Source organism: Leptinotarsa decemlineata, unplaced genomic scaffold, assembly GCF_025532065.1.
Source record: "Leptinotarsa decemlineata unplaced genomic scaffold, Ldec_3_MD MMD2_tig00003348_RagTag_RagTag, whole genome shotgun sequence".
In the NCBI taxonomy this organism is placed as follows: Eukaryota; Metazoa; Arthropoda; class Insecta; order Coleoptera; family Chrysomelidae; genus Leptinotarsa; species Leptinotarsa decemlineata.
Window position 1 is genome coordinate 843,096 of NW_027412588.1, and position 24,483 is coordinate 867,578.

At 36.1% G+C, this 24,483-nt stretch overlaps 1 protein-coding gene across 1 annotated transcript in view; it reads right to left on the reverse strand.

Moving 5' to 3' along the window:
* The window catches only part of LOC141483432 (uncharacterized), a 392,800-nt gene that overhangs the window by 291,950 nt on the left and 76,367 nt on the right, over window positions 1–24,483 (reverse strand). The gene's annotated exons all lie outside the window — the stretch shown is intronic.

Consider the following 24,483-nt stretch of genomic DNA (forward strand, 5'->3'; position numbering starts at 1 on the left):
CACACACACACCTACATGTGATTGAGCCTTGTACATATATTGTACCCATCTCAACAGTCACACATTCTCATATGTGATTGAGCCTTGCACATATATTGTAACCATCTCAACAGTCACACAATACTGTACATATATTGTACCCATCTCAACAGTCAAACATTCTCATATGGTGACCACTGAAAATGTCCCACCTTTCAGAATTATCCATGATTTGTTTCATTTTGTCTACGGCAGTCACTGTCTTTATTCTTCTGAAATTCTCTCTCATATTTCGAACTTCATATCGGTCATTGAATAGAACCTTAGTGACTTTAAATGGACCTTTGTACTTTGGTAGAAGCTTTTTAATGGAACCGGTACTTGGAGAATCTGTTATCAACATCATTACCACATCATCTACCGAATATACCTTGGCTTTCGCCCTCCTGCGATCATACCTCTCTTTCTGATCCTGTTGATCCTTTGCTAGTATTTTCTGAATTCTTTCCCTTAATAAAGGTAACTCAGCTCGTCCTAAGTCCTGCTGTACTTCTCTTAAAATTTTTCTCTCCGCCATAGTTTTACCCCTACAACCTGTCAAGGCTTCCATAGGGGACATATCTATTGCTTTATTATAGGTGGAGTTTATAGCACTTTGCACCTGTTTAATAAAACTGTCACATTTGCTTTCGGGGGCACCAGCCGCAGTACAACGTAAATCATTCAAAATAGTTCTGTTATATCGCTCACATTGTCCATTTGCACGTGGAGTAGCTACAGCATTAAGAATATGTTTAATCCCGTAGGTACTACAAAATGTCGCAAAAGTCTTTGAAGTAAAAGCCGATCCTCGATCCGAAATTATTCTGATCGGTACTCCAAAAATGTGTATTATATCCAGCAAAACTTTTACAGCTAATTTCTTGTCCTAAATCATTTAAGTTACTTTGGAAAAAACTGCATTTACTCAACTTCAGTGTTAGGTTAGCTTCTCGTAAATCACTTAGTACATCTCTTAACCTTTCGATTCCCTGTTCAACACTAATGGAAGGTATTATCAAGTCATCTATGTATGCAAACACCGTTTTATTTAGTCGATTTTTCAACACAGTATTTATCAATTTTAGAAAAACAGACGGCGAATCAGTGAGCCCAAATGGCATTCTCAAAAACTCATAGTGTGAAAATGGCGTAATAAAAGCAGTCTTTTCGATTGAATCTTCTGCCATTGGTATTTGATAAAAACCCGTGGCCAAATCTAAAGCCGCCTGGTATTTATTTCCTCCCAACATATCTATCTGATCGTCTATGAGCGGCAAAGGATACTTGTCCTTAATAGTAATAGAGCGTCTATAATCTATACATAACCTATAATCACCTGTTTTCTTTTTTACCATAAGAACTGGGCTAGCGTATGCAGAACTGGACTCCCTGATAATGTTATTATCAAGAAGTTCCTGCAATAACCCATTGAGTATATCCTTTTCTCGAATTGACATACGACAAGGATTATAGACAATTGGTTCTTCGGATTTGCATCTGATGTGCATCTGAATGATATTAGTTTTTCCAAGGTCCTTCAACGTAAACGCTATTCTATCTTTAGAAGTTTTCAATAATTCAAAGCAAAGCGACTTTTCAGAACAAGTTACATCGCCGATTTTTATCGTGCTTTCGTCTAGTACGGATATTGGAGCTATTGTTGTAATTTCACAACAGGTTGAAGAGGAAATTCGTCTAAGGACTATGGAATCCCCAATTTTAACGATGGCAATATCTGCATTATTCAAATAATCGCAGCCGATAATGACATCATATTGCAGCGATTTGTCTTCAACAATATATACATTTACTTGAAATGAAACTTCATCTACACTCAAATCTATATGAACAAATTCGTCACATAACATCATATTACCCATAAAGCAGCGCAAAACTATACCTTCACGCATTTTTTGTAGGGTCAGCTTAAGTTTTTCAGCTATTGATTTTTTAATCAAAGTGCACGAACTACCTGTGTCAATTAAACAATTCTTCAAAGCACAATTATTTATGTACACAGTTTTCAAAAACACATTTGAATTCTTGGACTTAGTAGAATTTACATCTTCGCTTTTTGTATCATTTCGACTCGAACAGTGTTGATGTGAATGTCCAGCTCTTTTACAAACTGAACATCTAACTAATGGTTTTGGACAATTTCTCATTAAATGATTACCCTTGCAGTTATAACAACGTATGGCTTTCACAAAGTTTTTATTCAATTCTCCTCTGCATTTTTTTTGAAAACTCCGCATATTTTTTTTATCATCAAAATAAGAACTTTTCGATGTACTGGGCATATCACGGCGAAATGATTTGTTATATATACTTGTAGTAGGCCCTATACTATTTGCATTGTCCTATACCTTCTATAATCGAATCAATGATATTCGTCTCGTTGATATCTAAATTCAGTTTTTTAAATTTGGCAAGTTTTTCGAAACAATAATCATTCAGTTTTCGTCCCTTCTCATGTGAATACTTTGCAGCTTCAATAAACAATTTTCCGAATTCAACATCGTTAGGAAACATCTCGATAAGAGATGTTTTCATATTCTCCCACAAAGAAAACTCTTGTATTGAAGAGTCGTACCATTTTCGCGCATTCCCACGTAATCTGCTAGTTTCTAATTTTACAGTTAACATATTGTCCCACTAATATATATTTTTCAGTTTATCAACCTTCCCTACCCCACTCACAGAGTCAATGACTTGGCATGCCGGATCGAATTCGGGAATCAACGATTCATCAATACTCAGACTACTATAAATGTTTCTACTCATGGTTTTTCTGTTCAATTTTCTTCGAGTTGTTTTCAATTTTTTTTTCAACTTCCTTACTTCCGACGAAGAATCACTGGATGATGATGTGGAAATACGTCGGTTCCTTTTTTTTGATTTTCCTTTCGGCATTGTGAATTTTCGGCCTCTAACAGCTTTGTTACCTTCTCTCACGTAGATCACCACCCCACTTCTGACTTGTAGTAGATTAATAAGAATCAACAGTAAACTGATTAATATAATGTTTTATTTGAAATATTCCGCAACCACAACCAATATATTAAACTTATTCTCTGCGATCGACCATACCACACACCGTCCCATTCCACTCGTCGCCTGCTAGCCTTTTTTTTTCGTTATCAGTTCGTACTCGCGCTCAGCTACTTTTTATCTTTTGATATCAATTAGCGTAACAGGCAACTCTCCCAGAGGGTAGAAACACGGGGTCGATCTCCTAACACGACAAAACTAACTCTATAAATACCCAACATTCGCAGTTACTTTCAGTATCTTACGTTGGTGTAGAGGCTAAGGACAATTTCTATAACGCGGACGTCGTGGGTTCGATTCTCATAACTATAAACTTTTTTTAATTAGGATCACGTGACAAGGGGGCCTGAGCGGTGATGCGGAGTCCCAAGGGGGCCGAGTGCGGAGTACTAAGGGGGCCGATAGGTGTGACGGAGTACTAAGGGGGCCGAGTTCCATGCTTGAATCGCTACGATACTCATTCCATCCTGCGTCGATGACGTCACACGTTTCCCCCACTCCTGTTTGAACCAAAAATTGCAAAAAGTTTCCGCCTTGTTCATCTACTAAGGGTTGATAGATATTGGGAAACCGAATCGTGTCGTTTCATTTGAAATTGGGCGAAATTAAGGTTAGTACTCTTCCAAATTTTTCTCCCTTTTATAGGCAAAGAGTTTTTGGATGTATACAATATTTTTTGTTTGGCTCAAAAATTCTCTTTCATAGATATGATCCGCATAAAGTAGTGTTTCCATACAATAATTTTTCTTAATTTAGTACGTGCAGAATATGTGTTTTAAATTCGTTATTTTGAATGACACTTGATTTTTTATTTTCATTATAAGTGTAGCAATCTCTTGATGGAAGACATTACCCTCTCTGTTGACAAAAGTATATTTGTATCGAAAATCGAATTTATTTTAGAATAATACATCAACGTGTTCAATTTCATCTGACACAGTCAATCGACCGATATTTGAATTGTACATTCTGATTAGCTGATCGGCACCACTCTCTAACAGAAGTTAGGCTGAGTGTTCCACAAGGTTTCTTTCCAGGAGTCTGGAAATTCGCAAAACGAACCTTCATACGACAAACCATGGATTTTAGTCATCACCTGATGATGCTTACTTGGTTAGCGAAACGCGTTAAGTGATAAATGACTGTCATATTGGAATACGAAAAAAACGACAATAACAATGAAACGGTAACGAATAAAGGCACGTAAAACGATCAAAAACGCACGCAAAACGATCAAAAACGCACGCAAAACTGTCGAATACTTCACTTTTCCCATTTCCGAAAGTTAACTCCACAATACGACTCAGCAAATTTCGAGAGAGAAGGGTTATGAGGGGTTCCAAACGACTTATTTCAAATATTGATTCACTCTGTATAAATGCGCTTATATTTCGTAGAATTTTCAATACGATTTTCACCACATTATGACAAAATTTCCATCATGTGTGGACTATTATTTCTCAAACTGAAACTATCTTTCAAAATGTAATGACACGAAGTAATCAATTGATAAGTATATCAACCGCAAACGTGTCATAATGTCGATATATTTTGAGATAATAATATTTAATATCGAACGAATATTCACGAAGAAAATTATTTGCATTGTATTCCGAAAGCTTTGGAACCGTTTCTGACGAGTGATCAATGAACACCGAATGAATTTCTTAATACCTGTTGATGATCTTGACCTTCCCCAATATTTATAAACATTCATATGCTGAAGTTGTAACTTTGCCCCCGGTCACCGTACTATGACAAAATGCTTGATGTGCATTCATGCAACTTTATTTGAAAATAGTTTTATATTCCAATATACTGTTATCGTTTCAATTTTGATGACTATGAACTTGGAATAACGAAAGATGGAATTGTGAATTATACGCAGATCGGCAAGATTTCAAATTGTGCAAACTACTAAGGCAATTGAAACATAAATGTAATTCTTTGCAAAAATTGTACCTCTCAGCACGCGATTTCTTTGAAAATGTAGGACAAGTGGATGCATTTGAATTATTGTTGACATGGAATGAAATTGATCGAGCTGAATGATTTGACAGTTTATAATTTGAGCCTTTTTTAGGCAGAGATTGAGGTGAGGAAATGGTTTCCGAAACAGTACAATGGCTATTGAGGAATTCAAATAATTTAGTGTATTTTGGTACTTCCGTTGATCGTTGCTTAGTTTCGAAGCGAGTAGGTAATAATATTATTATCTAAACGTTTGAGAAGGGTCCTCACCAGTATGAAGTTCCATTCTTCGACAGGAGACCCTGAAGTTTTGTGTTGTTGGATATATTTCCAAGAATGTATCCAACAAGTTTCGAAGAGTTCCTGGAATTTGAGAATTGATTTTTGAACTATTCTCAATTTCTCCCCAATGACTTTGTGCTCGCGATTGAACACTGGAATAATGCGAAACTATTGAATCATATGCCTGGTTATAATTTTGTGCTGTAAGCGGTACTGTCCTGACAAGAGAAAGAGGGGGTCCCTGTAGGGAAGAAATTAGGTAATTGAATTTCTCTATGTCACTCAAGCAATTATTATTGTGAACCAAAGCATCGAATTGATCAATGAAGGTTGCAAATGTTTTGAAATCTCCATTAAATTTCATCAGTTCCATCTTGGGAAGGCGAACGTGAGGGCTGTTGGGCAACAGTGTTGTACTGTTGAGTGCCGGTCCCTGAATTGAAATATTTTTTGAATCATTCTCGAACAAATCGGCATAAATTGCTTTCACTGCATAGTACTCTTCGAGAAAGCCTTCGCGAATAATATTTTCAGAGTCAAGATCAGAATTTTCATCTGTCAGCAAGTCGGCCACCACATTGTTGTGATGTTCATTAAACTCAGTAAAAATTGTTTGAATATCTGCACCCCTAACCCTAAATAATGAACGAATTGAGTAGATAAACAAGGCGGATTCTGGCCCACTTCAAGGTCGTGCGTCGCTGGTAAGTATTTCAGAGAGAGACTTTAGCGAGTGGAAGAGAGAAACGTGTGACGTCATCGACGCAGGATGGAATGAGTATCGTAGCGATTCAAGACTGGAACTCGGCCCCCTTAGTACTCCGCCTCACCTATCAGCCCCCTTGTCACGTGATCCTAATTAAAACAAGTTTATAGTTATGAGAATCGAACCCACGACGTCCGCGTGGTAGACATTGTCCTCAGCCTCTACACCAATGTATGACTTTGAAAGTAACTGCGAATGATGAGTATTTACAGCGTTAGTTTTGTCGGGACCGAAATTGACTCATTTCATATACTTGACCGCATTTTTTTTATTTCCGTAGAATGTTAGGGAAGTTGTAATCATTATTATCATGTTGAAGATAGAAAAATATACTTAGATTTGGGAAATAATTAATATTTCATATAAAGATGTGCATGTGTGTGTAAAAGCGAGAGACGCGTGTGACGTAATCGAGGCAAAGAGAGATGGAGATGGTATTGAGATTATACGCTGCCAATGCCAGCATGGCAGGTTCGGCGTTGAAGGTTGTAAAATGAATCGCTGTTTATGGAACAATGTAGCGTTGCCGGTTTTAAAATTGAGCGTGAACGACTCGATGAAAATTGAAAGCGCGGAAGTGATATATCAATGATAATGAATCAGATTTAAGAAAAAACCAACCCAACAGTTCAACCTGCGATCCCTCAATGTGTACGAGGTGTCTCAAAATACATCATTAAAGGAAAAAAAAGGCGTCGAAGTGAACAGGGTGCGTCAAAATACATTATTCAAGAAAAAACAATGTCGGTTTAAAATATGATATCAATGTGTATACAGGGTGCGTTAAAATACATCATTTAAGAAAACACATGGCAGTTCAACAGGAGTCTGGCGTTCCAACATGTCACCAGAACACTAAGTCTTATCTTTGTTAACCAAGTTAGCATCATCAGAAGAAGAAGGAGATGGCACCAAAGGTGTCGAGGAGTTACATATTGTGGAGTCAACATTCGAAAATGTGGAAAGCGAAGTATTCGACAGTTTTGCGTGCATTTTCGACCGTTTTGCGTGCGTTTATTCGTTATCTTTTCATCGTTATTGTCGTAACCGTTTTTCGTGTTTCAATATGACAGCCATTTATCATTTAACGCGTTCCGCTAACCAAGTAAGTATCATCAAGAAATGACTAAAGTCCATGCTTTGTCATATGAATCTCATTTTGCGAATTTTCAGACTCCCGAACGGAACCTTGTGGAACAATCAGCCTAAATCGACAGAGAGAAAACAAAGATGGGGCAACAGGTCAGAAGAGTACTAAGCCAAAATTTCGTTAATGATAGTTGTATCTCAACGTGCAGCACGTCAAATGAAAGAGAAACGAACGGAGAATGTACCGACAAAGAAAAAACAAAGATGGCGCAACATGTCAGGAAGGCACTAAGCTACATCTTCGTTAACGATAGTTGAATCTCAGCGTGTAGCATATCAAATGAAAGGAAAATGAAATGCAGAATTCATCGACAGAGGAAAAACAATGATGGCGTAACATGTCAGAAGGGCACTAAGACGTATTTTCGTCAATAGTAGTTTCTACTCAACGTGCAGTACATCAAATGAAATGAAAACGAATGCAGAACTCATCGACAGAGAAAAAACAAATAAAGGTTATCTCAAGAGGGTACTGAGCCGTATTTTCGCTAATAATAGTTACATTGTCATGTGTATCACATCAAATGAAACGAAAAAGAATGAAGAATGAATCGACAAAGAAAAACAAAGATGACGCAACATGTCAGGAAGGCACTAGGTCACATCTCCGTCAATGATAGTTGAATCTCAACGTGCAGCACATCAAATGAAAGGGAAAAGAATGCAGAATTCATCGACAGAGAAAGAACAGATATGACCGTAACATGTCAGGAGGGCACTAAGACGTATTTTCGTAATTAATAGTCTGTTCTCAAAATTAATTGACAGAGAAAAAACAAAGATTGCATGCAATATGTCAGAAGGGCACCAAGTCACATCTTCGTTAATAAAAGTCGCATCGTCACGTGCAGAATATCAAATAAAAGGAGAGATGTTGAATTTATTAACAAAGAAAAACAAAGAGGCAGCCAAAAGGGTACTTAATCGTATCTTCATTAATAATAGTCGAATCATCACGTACATCACGTCAAATGAAAGAAGAAGAAATGCAGAATTTATCGACAAAGAAAAAACAAAGATGGCGTAACATGTCAGAAGTATACTAAGCCCCATCTTTGTTAATAATATTTAGATGGTCATGTATAGCACGTCAAATGAAAGGGAAACGAGTGCAGTACTCATAGACAAAGAAAAAACAAAGATGGCGCAATATGTCAGAAATGCACTAACTAGCATCTTCGTTGATAATATTCGAATCGTTATGTACAGCACGTCAAAATAAAAGGGGAAACGAATGCAGATTTTATCAACAGGGAAATCACAAATATGGTGTAACATCTCAGAAGGGTACTAAGCCACATCTTCGTTAATGATAGTTGAATCTCAACGTGCAGCACATCAAATGAAAGGAAATGGAATGCAGAATCTATCGACAAAAAAAATCGAAGACGATGTCAAGAGGGCACTGAGTTGTTTCTTCGCTAATAATAGTCGCATCATCACATGTAGCATATCAAATGGAAGCCGAATTCATGTGTTTGTTGATCTCCTCTATTAATACCCAAGGTCACATGGATCAATGCCGATGCTGAATCAACCAACATCCGGAGATACGCAGTTCTCAAAGCGACAAAACAATGACTTTAATTTTAAAATATGTCATCACTTATACATCCTGCGTGGCGAAATGAGTTAGTTGTACCAATTGAAAGTAATAACAGTGACAAGTGCACCGATATTCTATCTGAAAGTAAGTGTTTTTGAGTTTGACTTTTTTCTCAGATGAATTTATTCAAATGTAATTTATTCAAAAGTTGGTGGGAGTTGTTGAATTATCATTTAATTTTCAAAATTTTTCTCAATATTTATTGGATGATTCCAGTCAAATGTTTTCCATATCGTCGTTTGTTTGAGAGAGTATTCGTATAATTTAAAACATTAACTTTTTTAATTTTTGGTTTCTTGCAGGTGGATTTCCAAAAATTCAAGTTCAGTGGTGAAGAGAAAACCAATTAACAACAACAATTCTTCACCACAGCGAGTGACGGAGGAGTATCACTCCCCATTTGGAAGAATTTTTCATCAGGAAAATACGCTGTCGTGTTGTTTCATTTGAAATTGTACGAAATTAAGGTTAGTACTGCTTCCTCATTGTTTCTCTGTTCAATATATGTATAGAGTTTGTGGTTGTTTACAATATTTTTTGTTCGACTCAAAATTTTTTTCTTTCATAGATATGATCCGCATAAAGTAGTGTTTTCAATACTTTTTATGTGTTTAGTACTTGCAGAATATGAATTTTAAATTCATTGGTTTGAATGACAGTTGAGTTTTTCAATTATAACTGTAGCTCGCTCATTTTTCACAATCACTCTTGAATTTTATTTTTCTTTGATGTATGTTTGTATTGAAAATTTAACTCATTTCAGAACACTACACCAACGTGTGCAGTATCATTTCAGAGTCATCTCAACAACTACATCCAAAATCGTCTTAGCAACCTCTCCAGAACGAACTTCAAATCTCAGCAACTTCCAGCACCATCTCAACAATCTCCACAGAACGAGCTTCAAATCTCAGCATCTTCCACGATACATTAACGTGTACAGTATCATTTCAGAGTTATCTAAACAACAGCAACCAAAACAATCTAAGCAACCTTTTCAGAACCAGTTTCAAATCTCAGCAGTTTCAATTTTTTTTTAGTCTATAGTTGCATACTATGAGACTAGCAGTCGTCGATATTCAGGGAGTTGTTGTTCAGCAACAATTCCACCCCAAGGAGATTGCCATCAAGATCGATAATCAATGTAACACTTTTCTGCTTCTACCGCCGAAAGCATTCTCCTCCTTGAGCAAAGACGATAGAAAAGGCGTTGTGTATGCGGAAAAAAACATTCATGATTTGAACTATTCTTCAGGCTTCGTGAAATATTATCTACTGGATAGCATCCTCAAAGATTATCTACATGATTTTGATATCATTTATGTGCGTGATCATCAGAGAAAAGCCTTTCTGGATGACAGACTGCACCTATTTAGTATATAAACAACTGTAGTGAATTTGGAAGACTTTGAAGATTCATGGTGGTGTGTTCCAAAATTGGAGAAAAACACTCCGATCTGTATGGATCATTCTGAAGGAAATTCGTTCAGCTGCAATCTCAATAACATTGATATTTTATATAAACGGCGTTAAAATATACTACCAAAATGAATAAAATGCCGTTCACACACATCTTTGTTTGAAAATGAAAACTTATCTTATATAGGGAAAGTTGTCAAATATATGCAATAACGAAAAATTATATACGAGGGTTTACAGTGATGAATAAACATCATGTTGAAAGTTACAAGGTTGACAAAAAACAACTCACATACATAGGACATTTTGGAAATAAAGAAAATGAGTTTGTTTGTCTATTTAAATTCTGATTCGTTGGGTCGTTTTACCAAAAGCTGTGTTTGTTTGAAGGTGGTTGACAGTGTTTCGTGGTATATTTCATCAGTTCGTACTTCCATTGTCTAATATAATATAAATTGATTTGAAATTCCTGAAAAAATATTTAAAAAATTACCCGAAAATAAAAATTTTATTTGGAAAAAAATCGAAATTACTAAGAAATAACATAAAACCAAACAACAACCAAAAAAAATTAAAATTGAAATATTAATAAAAGCTGAAAATTAAAAATTATTATTAACAAAAAAATTAAAAGATTCCCAACCAAGTTATGTCACGACGTTTCGATTGTTAGTATCCACAATCGTCTTCGAGTGATAACTGGACTTATTTCTCCATTCTAGTGCTTTCACCTATCCCCTCTTCTCTATCTCCGCTTCATTGGTTTTGGCGGGAGATGACCGTTTGGCGGGAGTTGGTCGTTTTTTTTGTTTGATTTAGAGGTTTCCATATGTTACGTATCTCTACGCTAGCTTGACTGAATGCGTTGTTGGACAACATATACGCGGCTTCTTTGAATTTTCTCCTAAACCAGTGTTCCTTTTTGTGGATGATTACAGCTTGAGCCCACTTGATATTATGTTGATGAGTCCAAACATGCTCTGCTATTCCAGATTTGCTGGTTTCTCCTCGCTGTGTGTTTCTTGTGCTCAGCAATGCGAACTTTCAATGGCCTGTTTGTTTGAAGGTGACTGACAATGTTTCGTGATGAATTTCACTAGTTCGGACTTCCATTGTCTACTATACAGGGTGTCCCTGGACTTCCTCTTTTCCTCTCGGGAATGTATAGATGGGGTCAAAATATCACCAGTACTTCATATAACTTTTTTTCCTAAAATCCTTCGTTACCAAGTAACGGGCCCTCGAAGTTACAAAATGAAAAATTTTTTTCTTTGATAACTCTTCAAGTGAATATTCAAAATCATCCAAATTTTGGTAATTGACTGAACAAATGAATTCCTTCGATGAGCTTTCATGCAGGAGTCAGTTGTTTTGCTACAAAGTCAGGAACGGACTACCCCCGATGGTCCACACCCCAAAACTTTGAAATGACAGATATTTTTCAATATTTTTCAACAAATTAAGGTTACTTGGACAATTTTATGAATAAAAGTACTCGTGTGGAAAGTCGATCGGAGCAACGAATCTTGATAAAAATGTAGTTTGACTCGACGACATCAAACCCGCTCGTCCACCATTATTTGAAATGAATAATTATCAAAGCAGAAATAATAATGATAACGTTAATTCAACAACATTCATCCTGAGATGTCTACCATTATTCGAAAATATTAGTTTTTAAGGAAAATGGAAATGATAGGTAGAATGTTCATAACGAATTTTTATAATGCAAACACGTTTAACTAACGAAACTCAAGATCCTCAAGAGCAAACAGAAATGAGAAATCCGCTACAGAAACTGCTCGATATGACCACCTTCTCTCTCTATACATTTTCTTAGTCTGCGAAAACACCCTCTCTGTACTTGAAATAGCATTCCAGGGTCGTTTCGTATGGCTTCACAATGTAATGTTATTCTATTCAACAATGCATCTCTTGTGTGAATAGGTGTAGCGTAAACAAGGCTTTTCAGATGCCCCCACAGAAAGAAATCCAATGGATTTAAATCCGGAGACCGCGATGGCCATGTATATGGCCCACCTTTACCAATCCATCTATTGTGGAAAATATGGTTCAGATGGTCACGCACAATCAAACTAAAATGAGGAGGAACGCCATCATGCATAAACCACATATCTCTTCGGGTTTGCAATGGAACATGTTCCAAAAGTCCATTCAAATCGTTCTGAATGAACTCCAAATAACGTTCTCCATTCAATCGGTCCTGTAGAACGAATGGTCCTATAAGATGGTTTCCTATGATACCAGCCCAAACATTCACGTTGAATTTCCGTTGGTGTTTGGTTTGCAATATCCCATGGGGATTTTCTTCGGCCCATATATGGAGATTATGAGAGTTGATAACTCCATCTCTACTGAAACCTGCTTCATCAGTGAATAAAACTCGATTAATAAAAGTCATATCCTCTCTTTTCCTATCCATGAACCAATTGGCATATTCCAGTCGTGCTGGAAAATCTTGAGGTGTCATGGCATGTACCTTCTGGATGTGAAATGGATGGAGCAGTTGTTCCCTAATTATTCTATGAATAGTGGACTTGGATGTATGGAACTGTTCTGATAGATTTCTGATGCTCATTGAAGGATCATCAGCGACGGCTTCCAAAATATTTTCCTCCAATACAACGGTACGTACAGTCCTAGGAGCGCCCTCACCACCTCGTTTTGGCAAAACTGTACCTACAATAATATCGAAATAAAACAACGTGCTCAAATTAATTATCAATTATTACATACCTGTCTCCCTCAAGCTGCGATCGACACGCTCGAATGTTTCTCTTGACGGTACCGTTCGATTGGGAAAATGCTCGGAATACAGACGACGAGCTTCTGCAGCATTACAAAATGCTCGTCCATAAAATACATGCATATCTGCATATTCGTTGAATGTAAACTGTTCGGCCATATCAAAAAAATTCAAAATATCCTATAGAATATTGACAATACAATGATAGTCATATGACAACGCACCACTCAACAAAACAAAATCGCATTCCAGTTTCTCATTTTTTATCAAAACTTTCTAAAAGGTTTTTTTGTCAACATCTGTAAAAGAAATGGAACATAATTATTCCCTGGATATTTTTCACCTGATCATGTGCAGCCGTTTTTGTAGTTCATTCGTTTGCTTTTTATTAGTATAGTAAATATTTTTTCCGATGTGCGTTTTTTCAGCTTAATTTAGATTCGTGTTAAAGAATTTCTCCCATAAAATTATAATTATCAGTGAAACTCCTCAACAGTTTAGTTGTGAAGAAGAATTTGAAACATTCGAATGTTGAGTTTCTTGAGATTCAGATAACTGATCAACACGAAACGTGATTATTCCACACGTATTATGTACATACAAAATATGGAATGAATTCGATATTTCATAGTAGAGTAGCTTGTTAGTTTAAAAACACCACGAATCTACAGAACTTGATATTTCTTTTGAAAAAATATCTGCTATCACAATTGTGACTTAAACTTCCATATAGGTACTGTACTTTTTGTTTACGACTTCATTTTAGCATACTTTGTATTATTCCTGTTATAAATATTGTTGAATTAACGTTATCATTATTATTTCTGCTTTGATAATTATTCATTTCAAATAATGGTGGACGAGCGGGTTTGATGTCGTCGAGTAGAACTACATTTTTATCAAGACTCGTTGCTCCGATCGACTTTCCACATGAGTACTTTTATTCATAAAATTGTCCAAGTAACCTTATTTTGTTAAAAAATATTGAAAAATATCTGTCATTTCAAAGTTTTGGGGTGTGGACCATCGGGGGTAGTCCGTTCCTGACTTTGTAGCAAAACAACTGACTCCTGCATGAAAGCTCATCGACGGAATTCATTTGTTTAGTCAATTACCAAAATTTGGATGATTTTGAATATTCACTTGAAAAGTTATCAAAGAAAAACATTTTTCATTTTGTAACTTCGAGGGCCCGTAACTTGGTTACGAAGACTTTTAGGAAAAAAAGTTATATGAAGTACTGGTGATATTTTGACCCCATCTATACATTCCCGAGAGGAAAAGAGGAAGTCCAGGGACACCCTGTATATAGGAATATAAAACTATCTTCAAATACAGTTGCATGAATGCACATCAAGCATTTTGTCGTAGTACGGTGATCGGGGCAAAGTTACAACTTCAGCATAATATGAATGTTTATAAATATTATGGAAGATCAAGATCATCAACAGGTATTAAGAAATTCATTCGGTGTCCAAGGCTTTCGGAATACAATGCAAATATTTGCGATTCAATTTTTCAGTTACATATGAAAAGTGAGTTTCAGTTTGCAGAAATAATAGCCCACACATGTTGGAAATTTTGCCATGGTGTGGTGAAAATCGTATTGAAAATTCTACGAAATATAAGCGCATACATACAAAGTGAATCAATATTTGAAATACGTCGTTTGGAACCCCCCATAACCCTTCTCTATCGAATTTTGGCAGAAATAATGCTGAGTCGTATTGTAGAGTTAACGTTCGAAATTGGGGAAAGTGAAGTATTCAACAGTTTTGCGTGCGTTTTCGAACAGTTTACGTGCCTTAATTCGTTATCGTTTCATCGTTATTGTCGTTTTTTTTCCTATTTCAATATGACAGTCATTTAACACTTAACGTGTTTCGCTTACCAAGTAAGCATCATCAGGAGATGACTAAAGTTCACGCTTTGTCGTATGAAGGTTCGTTTTGCGAATTTTCAGACTCCTGAACCGAACCTTGAGAAACAATCAGCCTAACTTCTGGTACAGAGTGGTGTCGTAAGCCAATCAGACTAGAGAAATCAAATATCAGTAGAATGATGGTTTTAGATGAAATTGAACTGAGGAATGTGGGTCGAATAATAATAATAATAGTGATGAAACATTAAAACTCAACTTGTGTTACAGAGTGGTGTCGGTCAGCCAATCAGAATGGAGGAATCAAATATCGGTTTAATAATTGTGTTAGATGATATTGAACTGGGGAATGTGGGTCGAAAAATAATAATAATAATGATAAAATATTAAAACTTTGAAAGTGACGTAGTCAGCGTAGGAGGTGGTGGCGTGGTAGAAAATGTGTGAGGATTTGTGGAAATGAATGAGTTATTAGAAAAAAAAATGGAGCAACTGTCAGAAGGGCACTGAGTTGTATATTCGCTGATAATAATCGAATCTTCGCTTACAGCACGTCAAATGAAAGGACAAAAAATGCAGAATTCATTGACGAGAGAATACAAAGATGGCACAACATGTCAGAAAGACATTAAGTCACAATTTCACTCATGATATTTGGATCTTAACGTGCAGCACATCAAATGAAAGAGAAACGATTGCAGAATGTTATCGACAAAGAAAAAACAAAGATGACGTAACATGTCAGAAAGGAACGAAGCCACATCTCCGTTAATGACTGACAAGAAAAAAAATGCAGAATTCATCGACAGAGAAAAAAACAAAGACAACGTAACATGTCAGAAGGGCAATGAGCCGTATTTTCGTCAATAATGATTTGTTCTCAACGTACAGCACATCAAATGAAATAGAAACGAATGCAGAATTCATCGACAGAGAAAAAACAAAGATGGCGCAACATGTCAGAAGTGCACTAACCTGCTTCTTCGTTAATAAAAGTCGCATCGTCACGTGAAGCATATCAAAGAAAAAACAGAAAAGGCAACCAAAAGGGCACTGAATCATATTTTCGTTAATAATAGTCGGATCGTCGCATTTGACATGATTCATTCACTCAAAACTGAAATGTTTAGAAGATACCAAAGGAGATCCTACGGTGACTATAAGTTCTGGTATGCTTTGTTAGGTATCGAATGATGCGTGCAATTTCGTTAATTCCAGCGACATGATTATTCCAAGACATATTGGTGTCCATTTGAACCTCTAAAAACTTATTGAAGCAGAAGGTGGAACCCCAAAAAATAGGAGATATAGTACACCAAGTCAGTGAAGAGCGGCATTTTTCTGCAGAAAAATGTTTGAATTTCTTCAAATTTTCCAAATATCTGTAACAGAAAGACAAAACTCAGCTGCGGAACGCTTCTATCTACTAAAGTTAAGTATGTGTCGGTAGTGTGTAACGAAGGTTTCCATTAAATTCACTGGTTGCGCCCTCTGGAGGATGTTTGTTGCGATACACCATGGATGACAATATGTATTGTTTATCATTTCGAATCCGTTGAATACAAGGGATCTGGAAATAGAAAAAAAACAACGTTTCAACGCTTTGTAGACGTGTTTGATGTTCTATGACCAACACCCGTTATCCATATTTTCATTATTATCCCGATTGTATGACCACCAAACATTCAATATTATCGGGATTGAAGGGGGCCGATAGGTTAGGTGGAGTACTAAGGGGGCCGATAGATTATGTGGAGTACCAAGAGGGCCGAGGGGCGGAGTTCCACGCTCAAATCCCTACGATACTCGTTTCATCCAGTGGCCCCCTTGGTACTCCACCTAACCTATCGGCCCCCTTCAATCCCGATAATATTGAATGTTTGGTGGTCATACAATCGGAATAATAATAAAAATATGGATAACGGGTGTTGGTCATAGAGCATCAAACACGTCTACAAAGCGTTAAAACGTTGATGTTGTTTTTTTTTTCTATTTCCAGACCCCTTGTATTCAACGGATTCGAAATGATAAACAATAAATATTGTCAACTATGGTGTATCGCAACAAACATCCTCCAGAGGGCGCAACCAGTGAATTCAATGGAAACCTTCGTTACACACTACCGACACATACTTACCTTTAGTAGATAGAAGCGTTCCGCAGCTGAGTTTTGTCTTTCTGTTACAGATATTTGGAAAATTTGAAGAAATTCAAACATTTTTCTGCAGAAAAATGCCGCTCTTCACTGACTTGGTGTACTATATCTCCTATTTTTGGGGTTCCACCTTCTGCTTCAATAAGTTTTTTGAGGTTCAAATGGATACCAATATGTCTTGGAATAATCATGTCGCTGGAATTAACGAAATTGCACGTATCATTCGATACCTTACAAAGCATACCAGAACTTATAGTCACCGTAAGATCTCCTTTGGTATCTTCTAAACATTTCAGTTTTTAGTGAATGAATCATGTCAAATGCGACGATCCGACTATTATTAACGAAAATATGGATCAGTGCCCTTTTGGTTGCCTCTTTTGTTTTTTCTTTGATATGCTGCACGTGACGATGCGACTTTTATTAACGAAGAAGCAAGTTAGTGCACTTCTGACATGTTGCGACATCTTTGTTTTTTCTCTGTCGATGAATTCTGCGTTCGTTTCCATTTCATTTGATGTGCTGTACGTTGAGAACAAATCATTATTAACGAAAATACGGCTCATTGCCCTTCTGACATGTTACGTTGTCTTTGTTTTTTTCTCTGTCGATGAATTCTGTATTTTTTTTCTTGTCAGTCAATGTACTGCACGTTGAGATTCAATTGTCATTAACGGAGATGTGGCTCCGTTCCTTTCTGACATGTTGCGTCATCTTTGTTTTTTCTTTGTCAATAACATTCTGCATTCGTTTCTCTTTCATTTGATGTGCTGCACGTTAAGATCCAAATATCATGAGTGAAATTGTGACTTAATGTCTTTCTGACATGTTGCGCCATCTTTGTATTCTCTCGTCAATGGATTCTGCATTTTTTGTCCTTTCATTTGACGTGCTGTAAGCGAAGATTCGATTATTATCAGCGAATATACAACTTAGTGCCCTTCTGACAGTTGCTTCATTTTTTTTTCTAATAACTCATTCATTTCCACAAATCCTCACACATTTTCTACCACGCCACCACCTCCTACGCTGACTACGTCACTTTCAAAGTTTTAATTATTTATCATTATTATTATTATTTTTCGACCCACATTCCTCAGTTCAATTTCATCTGAAACCATCATTCTACTGATATTTGATTTCTCCAGTCTGATTGGCTTACGACACCACTCTGTACCAGAAGTTAGGCTGATTTTTTCTCAAAGTTCGGTTCAGGAGTCTGAAAATTCGCAAAACGAACCTTCATACGACAAAGCATGGACTTTAGTCATCTCCTGATGATGCTTACTTGGTAAGCGAAACGCGTTAAGTGTTAAATGACTGTCATATTGAAATAGAAAAAAAAACGACAATAACGACGAAACGATAACGAATAAAGGCTCGTAAACTGTTCGAAAACGCACGCAAAACCGTCGCACGCAAAACTGTTGAATACTTCACTTTCCCCAATTTCGAACGTTAACTCTACAATACGACTCAGCATTATTTCTGCCAAAATTCGATAGAGAAGGGTTATGGGGGGTTTCAAACGACGTATTTCAAATATTGATTCACTCTGTATGTATGCGCTTATATTTCGTAGAATTTTCAATACGATTTTCACCACACTATGGCAAAATTTCCAACATGTGTGGGCTATTATTTCTGCAAACTGAAACTCACTTTTCATATGTAACTGAAAAAATGAATCGCAAATATTTGCATTGTATTCCGAAAGCCTTGGACACCGAATGAATTTCTTGATACCTGTTGATGATCTTGACCTTTCCTAATATTTATAAACATTCATATTATGCTGAAGTTGTAACTTTGCCCCGTACTACGACAAAATGCTTGATGTGCATTCATGCAACTGTATTTGAAGATATTTTTATATTCCTATATATATATATATTATAATCGTATCAATTTTGATGACTATGAACTTGGAATAACGAAAGATGGAATTGTGAATACTGTGTGTTTTTGTTTCAGAATATCGAAGTTGAGGTTAAAATATCTTTCAATTCGTGTATTCACTTGAATGGATTTGAATTATTTCATGACGATTTTTCATATTTGTCTGTATCGTTACTTTGTTATGTTTATATGTACAAGAACTCAGAACTCCGAACAATTGAAACTCAGGTTATCTACACATAATAGACTCGTCCGGTATCTATATCAAAGGATGCTATTTTGAATGGGAATTTTGAAAAAACTACAATACGAAATGAATTTCCAAATATCACACTCGAAATTTAATGTCAAATGTCAATCATCTATAATAATGTCCTGAATAAAATTCAAGATATAAAATGCCACTTTTTGTTATATGGACCCAACGAATCAGAATTTAAAATGACAGACAAACTTATTCTCTTTATTTCAAAAATGTCCTGTTTTTGTCAACCTTGTATCTTTCAATATGATGTTTATTCATCACTATAAAATCTGGTATATAATTTTATGTTATTGCATATTTTTGACAACTTTCCCTGTATAAGTTTTCATTTTCAAAAATAGATGTGTGTGATATGTATTTTATTTATTTTGGTAGTATATTACAATGCCATTTATATAAAATATCAACGTTATTGAAACTGCAGCTGAACAAATTTCCTTTGGAATGACCCATACAGAACGGCATGTTTTCCTCCAATTTTGGAATACACCACCATGAATCTTCAAAGTCTTCCAAATTCACTACGGTTGTGTATATATTGAATAGACGCAGTCTGTCCAACAAATCCCTGAATATCGACGAATTATAGCCTCATAATGTGCAACTATAGACTGAAAAAAATGGAAACTGCTGAGATTTAAACTCGTTCTGGAAAGGTTGCTGCGACGGTTCTGAATGTTGTTGTTGACATGACTCTGACTGACACTGCACACGTTGATGTATTATTCTGAAATAAATTCGATTTTTCAATAAAAACATACACTGAAATAAATTCGACTTTTTAATAAAAACATACAATTTTTTGGCAACAGAGAGGGTAATTGCTACACTTATAATGAAAATAAAAAAATCAAGTGTCATTCAAAATAATGAATTTAAAACACATATTCTGCACGTACTAAGTGAAGGAAATATATTGTATGGAAACACTACTTTATGCGGATCATATCTGTGAATGAGAATTTTTGACCCGAATGAAAAATATTGTATACACCCAAAAACTCTTTGCTATAAAACAAAGAAAAAATTGGAAACAATACTAACCTTAATTTTGTACAATCTCAAATGAAACGACAAGATTCGGTTTCCCAATGTCCATTAAACCTTTGAACACAATAGCGTATTTTCCTGATGAAAATTCTTCTAAGTGAGGACGATACGCCTCCGTCACTCGGTGGGGTAGAAATGATACTTTATCTCCCAAATCCAACAAGACCGCCTCACACCAAATTTTCCTTTCACGATTTTGGCAGTGAATATTCTCTGCGGCATCTCCACAGGCAAATCTGCTACTTTGATACTTGGCTTTCTCTTCACGATCGAACTTGCATTCAACTTTTGTAAATCCATCTGCGAAAAATAAAAAATGAAAGCTTTATGTTTTGATTTACAATATATGCAAATACTATCTCAAACAAACCACGACATGTAAAACATTCGACTGAAATCATCCAACATATATATATATCGAGAAAAATTTTGGAAATCAAAGGATTCAACAATTCTCAACAACTTTCAATTAAATTACATTTGAATAAATTCATCTGAAGAAAAAGTCAAACTTAAAACACTTACTTTCAAATAGAAATCGGTGCACTTGTCACTGGTATCACTTTCAACGGATGCAACTAACTCATTTCGCCATGCATAACGTATTTATAGTAAAATAAGTGATGACATATTTTAAAATGAAACAAAGAGCCTTTGTTTCGTCGCTTTTAGAACTGCATATCTCCGGATGCAGATTCGGCATTGGCAGTGATCAATGTCACCTTGGGTTTGAATATAAAAATTAGTGATGACATATTCTGAAATGAAACAAAAGAAAATCAAAGAGTCTTTGTTAGATGCCTATTCAGCGTTGACATTGATCCATGTCACCTTGGATTTGAATAGCGCAACAAACACATGAACTCTGCTTTTTTTTTCCCCATTTTATTTGAAGTACTACATGTGATGATGCGACTATTATTAGTGAAGATACAACTTTGTGCCCTCTTGGCATCGTCTCGGTTTTTTTCTGTTGATGAATTCTGCATTCGTTTCCCTTTCATTTGATGTGCTGTACGTTGATATCCAACTATCATTAACAAAGATGTTGCTTAGTGTCACTCTGACATACTGCGCCATATTTGTTTTTTCTCTGTCGATGAATTTTGCATTTCTTTTTCTTTCATTTGACGTGCTGTACGTGACGATTCGACAATTATTAACGAAAATGTGGCTTTGTGCCCTTCTGACATGTTGTGTCAGATTTGCTTTTTCTCTGTCGATGAATTCTGCATTCGTTTTCCTTTCATTTGATGTGCTGCACGTTGAGATTCAGTTATCATCAATGAAGATGTGGGTTAGTGCCCTTCTGACATGTTGCACCATATTTGTTTTTTCGTTGTTGATGAATTCTGCAATTTTTCTTCTTTCATTTGACATGATGTACGTGACGATCCGAAGTTTTTTCAATGATTCTCTTTGCAATTCTTCCTATGCTGTTCCACATTAGGCGCTCGATATTATATTTTTCATAGTCTACACATTAAATCATTTGAAATGAGTACCCACATCGACCTGTTGCGACTAGTATAGCGAAAATAGGTTATGAGGTCCTTTTGGCTTCGTAAAATGATTAACTATGATTTTTGACATCTAAACGAATCCATTGATGTCAAAATCATCGGGATCGGACGACCGGAAGTGAAAACCGGAAGTGACCTGTTTTTGACGGATTCGAAACCTTCTCACCCTAAGGAATCCAAAAATACCATATGTTTTAGTATACGATGATTTTTCCATTTTTTTTATCAATAAATTATGTGTTTTGAATAAAACTTGTGCAATTACATTACACTCGTAGTTGTTCATAACCCAACAACTTTTAATTTCAAATATGTTCAATGATTTTCTTTAAATGTGCAATTCTTTCTATGCTGTTTCACATTGGGCGCTGTATATCATACTTTTCAAAATCTACAAATGAAATCATTTGAAATGAGTACCCACATCGGTCTGTTGCTGCTAGTATAATGAAAATAGGTTATAAGGCCCTTTTGGCTTCGACAAATGATTAATTATGTTTCATGACATCTAAACGAATCCATTGATGTTGAAATCATCGAAATCGGAGGACCGAAAGTGGAAACCGGAAGTGGTTGTTTTTTGATGGATTCGAAATCTTCTCTCCCTAAGGAATCTAAATATATCATATGTTTCAGTATCCAATGATTTTTTCATTTTCTTTGTCAATAATTTCTGCGTTTTGAATCAAGCTTCTGCAATTGGAATAAACTTATAGTTGTTCATAACCCAACATTTTTTAATTACAAGTTTGTTGAATTTGCAATTCTTCCTCCATTTCTTATCCTTTCATTTGACGTGCTGTGTGCGACGATCCGATCATTATTAGTGAATATACAACTCAGTGCCCTTCTGACAGTTGCGCTATTATTTTTTGTAATAACTCATTCATTTCCACAAATCCTCACACACGCCACCATCTCCCACGCTGACTACGTCACTTTCAAGCTTTTAATGTTTTATCACTATTATTATTATTATTCGATCCTCATTCTCCAGTTCAATTTCATCTAGCACAATCAATCGAGCAATATTTGATGTCTCCATTCTGATTGGCTGACCGACACTACTCTGTAACAACAGAAGTTAGGTTGAGTGTTCCACAAGGTTCTGTTCAAGAGTCTGAAAATTCGCGAAATGAATCTTCATATAACAAAGCATGGACTTTAGTCTTCTCCTAATGATGCTAACTTGGTTAGCGAAACGCGTTAAATGATATGACTGTCATATTGAAACACGAAAAACCGTTACGACAATAACGATGAAACGATAACGAATGAACGCACGGAAAACGGTCGAAAACGCACGAAAAACGATCGAAAACGCACGAAAAATGATCGTTAACGCACGAAAAACGATCGTAAACGCACGAAAAACGATCGAAAACGCATGGAAAACAACGTATTTTGAGATGTCATTGTCGAATACTTCGCTCCCCCATTCGCGCCCTCACGTTGAGTCCACAACGCTCAACCTCTCGACACTTTTAGATCTCCTTTTTCTCCTGATGATGCTAACTTGGTTAACAAAGATAAAAGACTTCCGACATGTTGGAACGCTAGACTTCTGTTGAATCGACATGTTTTTTTCTCAAATGATGTATTTTGAAACGCCCTGTATACACATTAATATCATATTTCAAATCGACATGTTTTTTCCTTAAATGATATATTTTGACGCACCCTGTACACTTCGACGTCATCTTTGTTTTTCAATGATGTATTTTGAGATATCTTGTACACATTGAAGGATCGCACGTTGAAAACTTACAGCCTCGTGGAACTGTTATGTTTTTTCTTAAATGATGTATTTTGACGCACCCTGTACACTTCGACGCCATGTTTGTTTTCAATTATGTATTTTGAGATACCTTTTAACATTGAGGGATCACACTTTGAAACGATACAGCCTCATTAATCTGTAATGTTTTTTATTAAATCTGATTCATTATTATTAATATATCATTTTCGCGCTTCCAATTTTCGTCGAGTAGTTCACGATTAATTCCTAAACCGGCAACGCCACATTGCCCCATAAACAATGATTTATTGTACAACTGGCAACGCCAAACCTGCCATGCTGGCATGTATTTACATTTGACAGATGCCGTTTTATGAGTCTAGTGTTTACAGTGTCCTTCTTCAACCAATAGATAGTTCAGCTAGTGACTCATAGATGAATCTGTGTGTTTTATAACTTTTGTTGTTTCTATATACTTTTGTATCGATGAATCGAGCGCTCATTTTTGTGCGGTTACTGATAACAGGACATGAAACAATTCTGTACGATAAATTATTCAAATGAATCTCTCAATATACGCAAAGCCACGTAAATTTGTGCATGGATTACGTCACACGCGCCTCTCGCTCTTACACACACATACACATCTTTACATGAAATATTAATTATTTCCCAAATCTAAGTATAGTCTTATGAGTCTAGTGTTTACAGTGTCCTTCTTCAACCAATAGATAGTTCAGCTAGTGACTCATAGATGACTCTGTGTGTTCTATAACTTAATTTTCAAACCAGCAACGCTACATTACTCCGTAAACATTGATTTATTGTACAACTGGCAACACCTGCTTGCACTAGCAACCGGTAAAACCTCGATCTTCATCTCTCTTTGCATCGATTACGTCACACGCGCCTCTCGCTCTTACACACAAATACACATCTTTA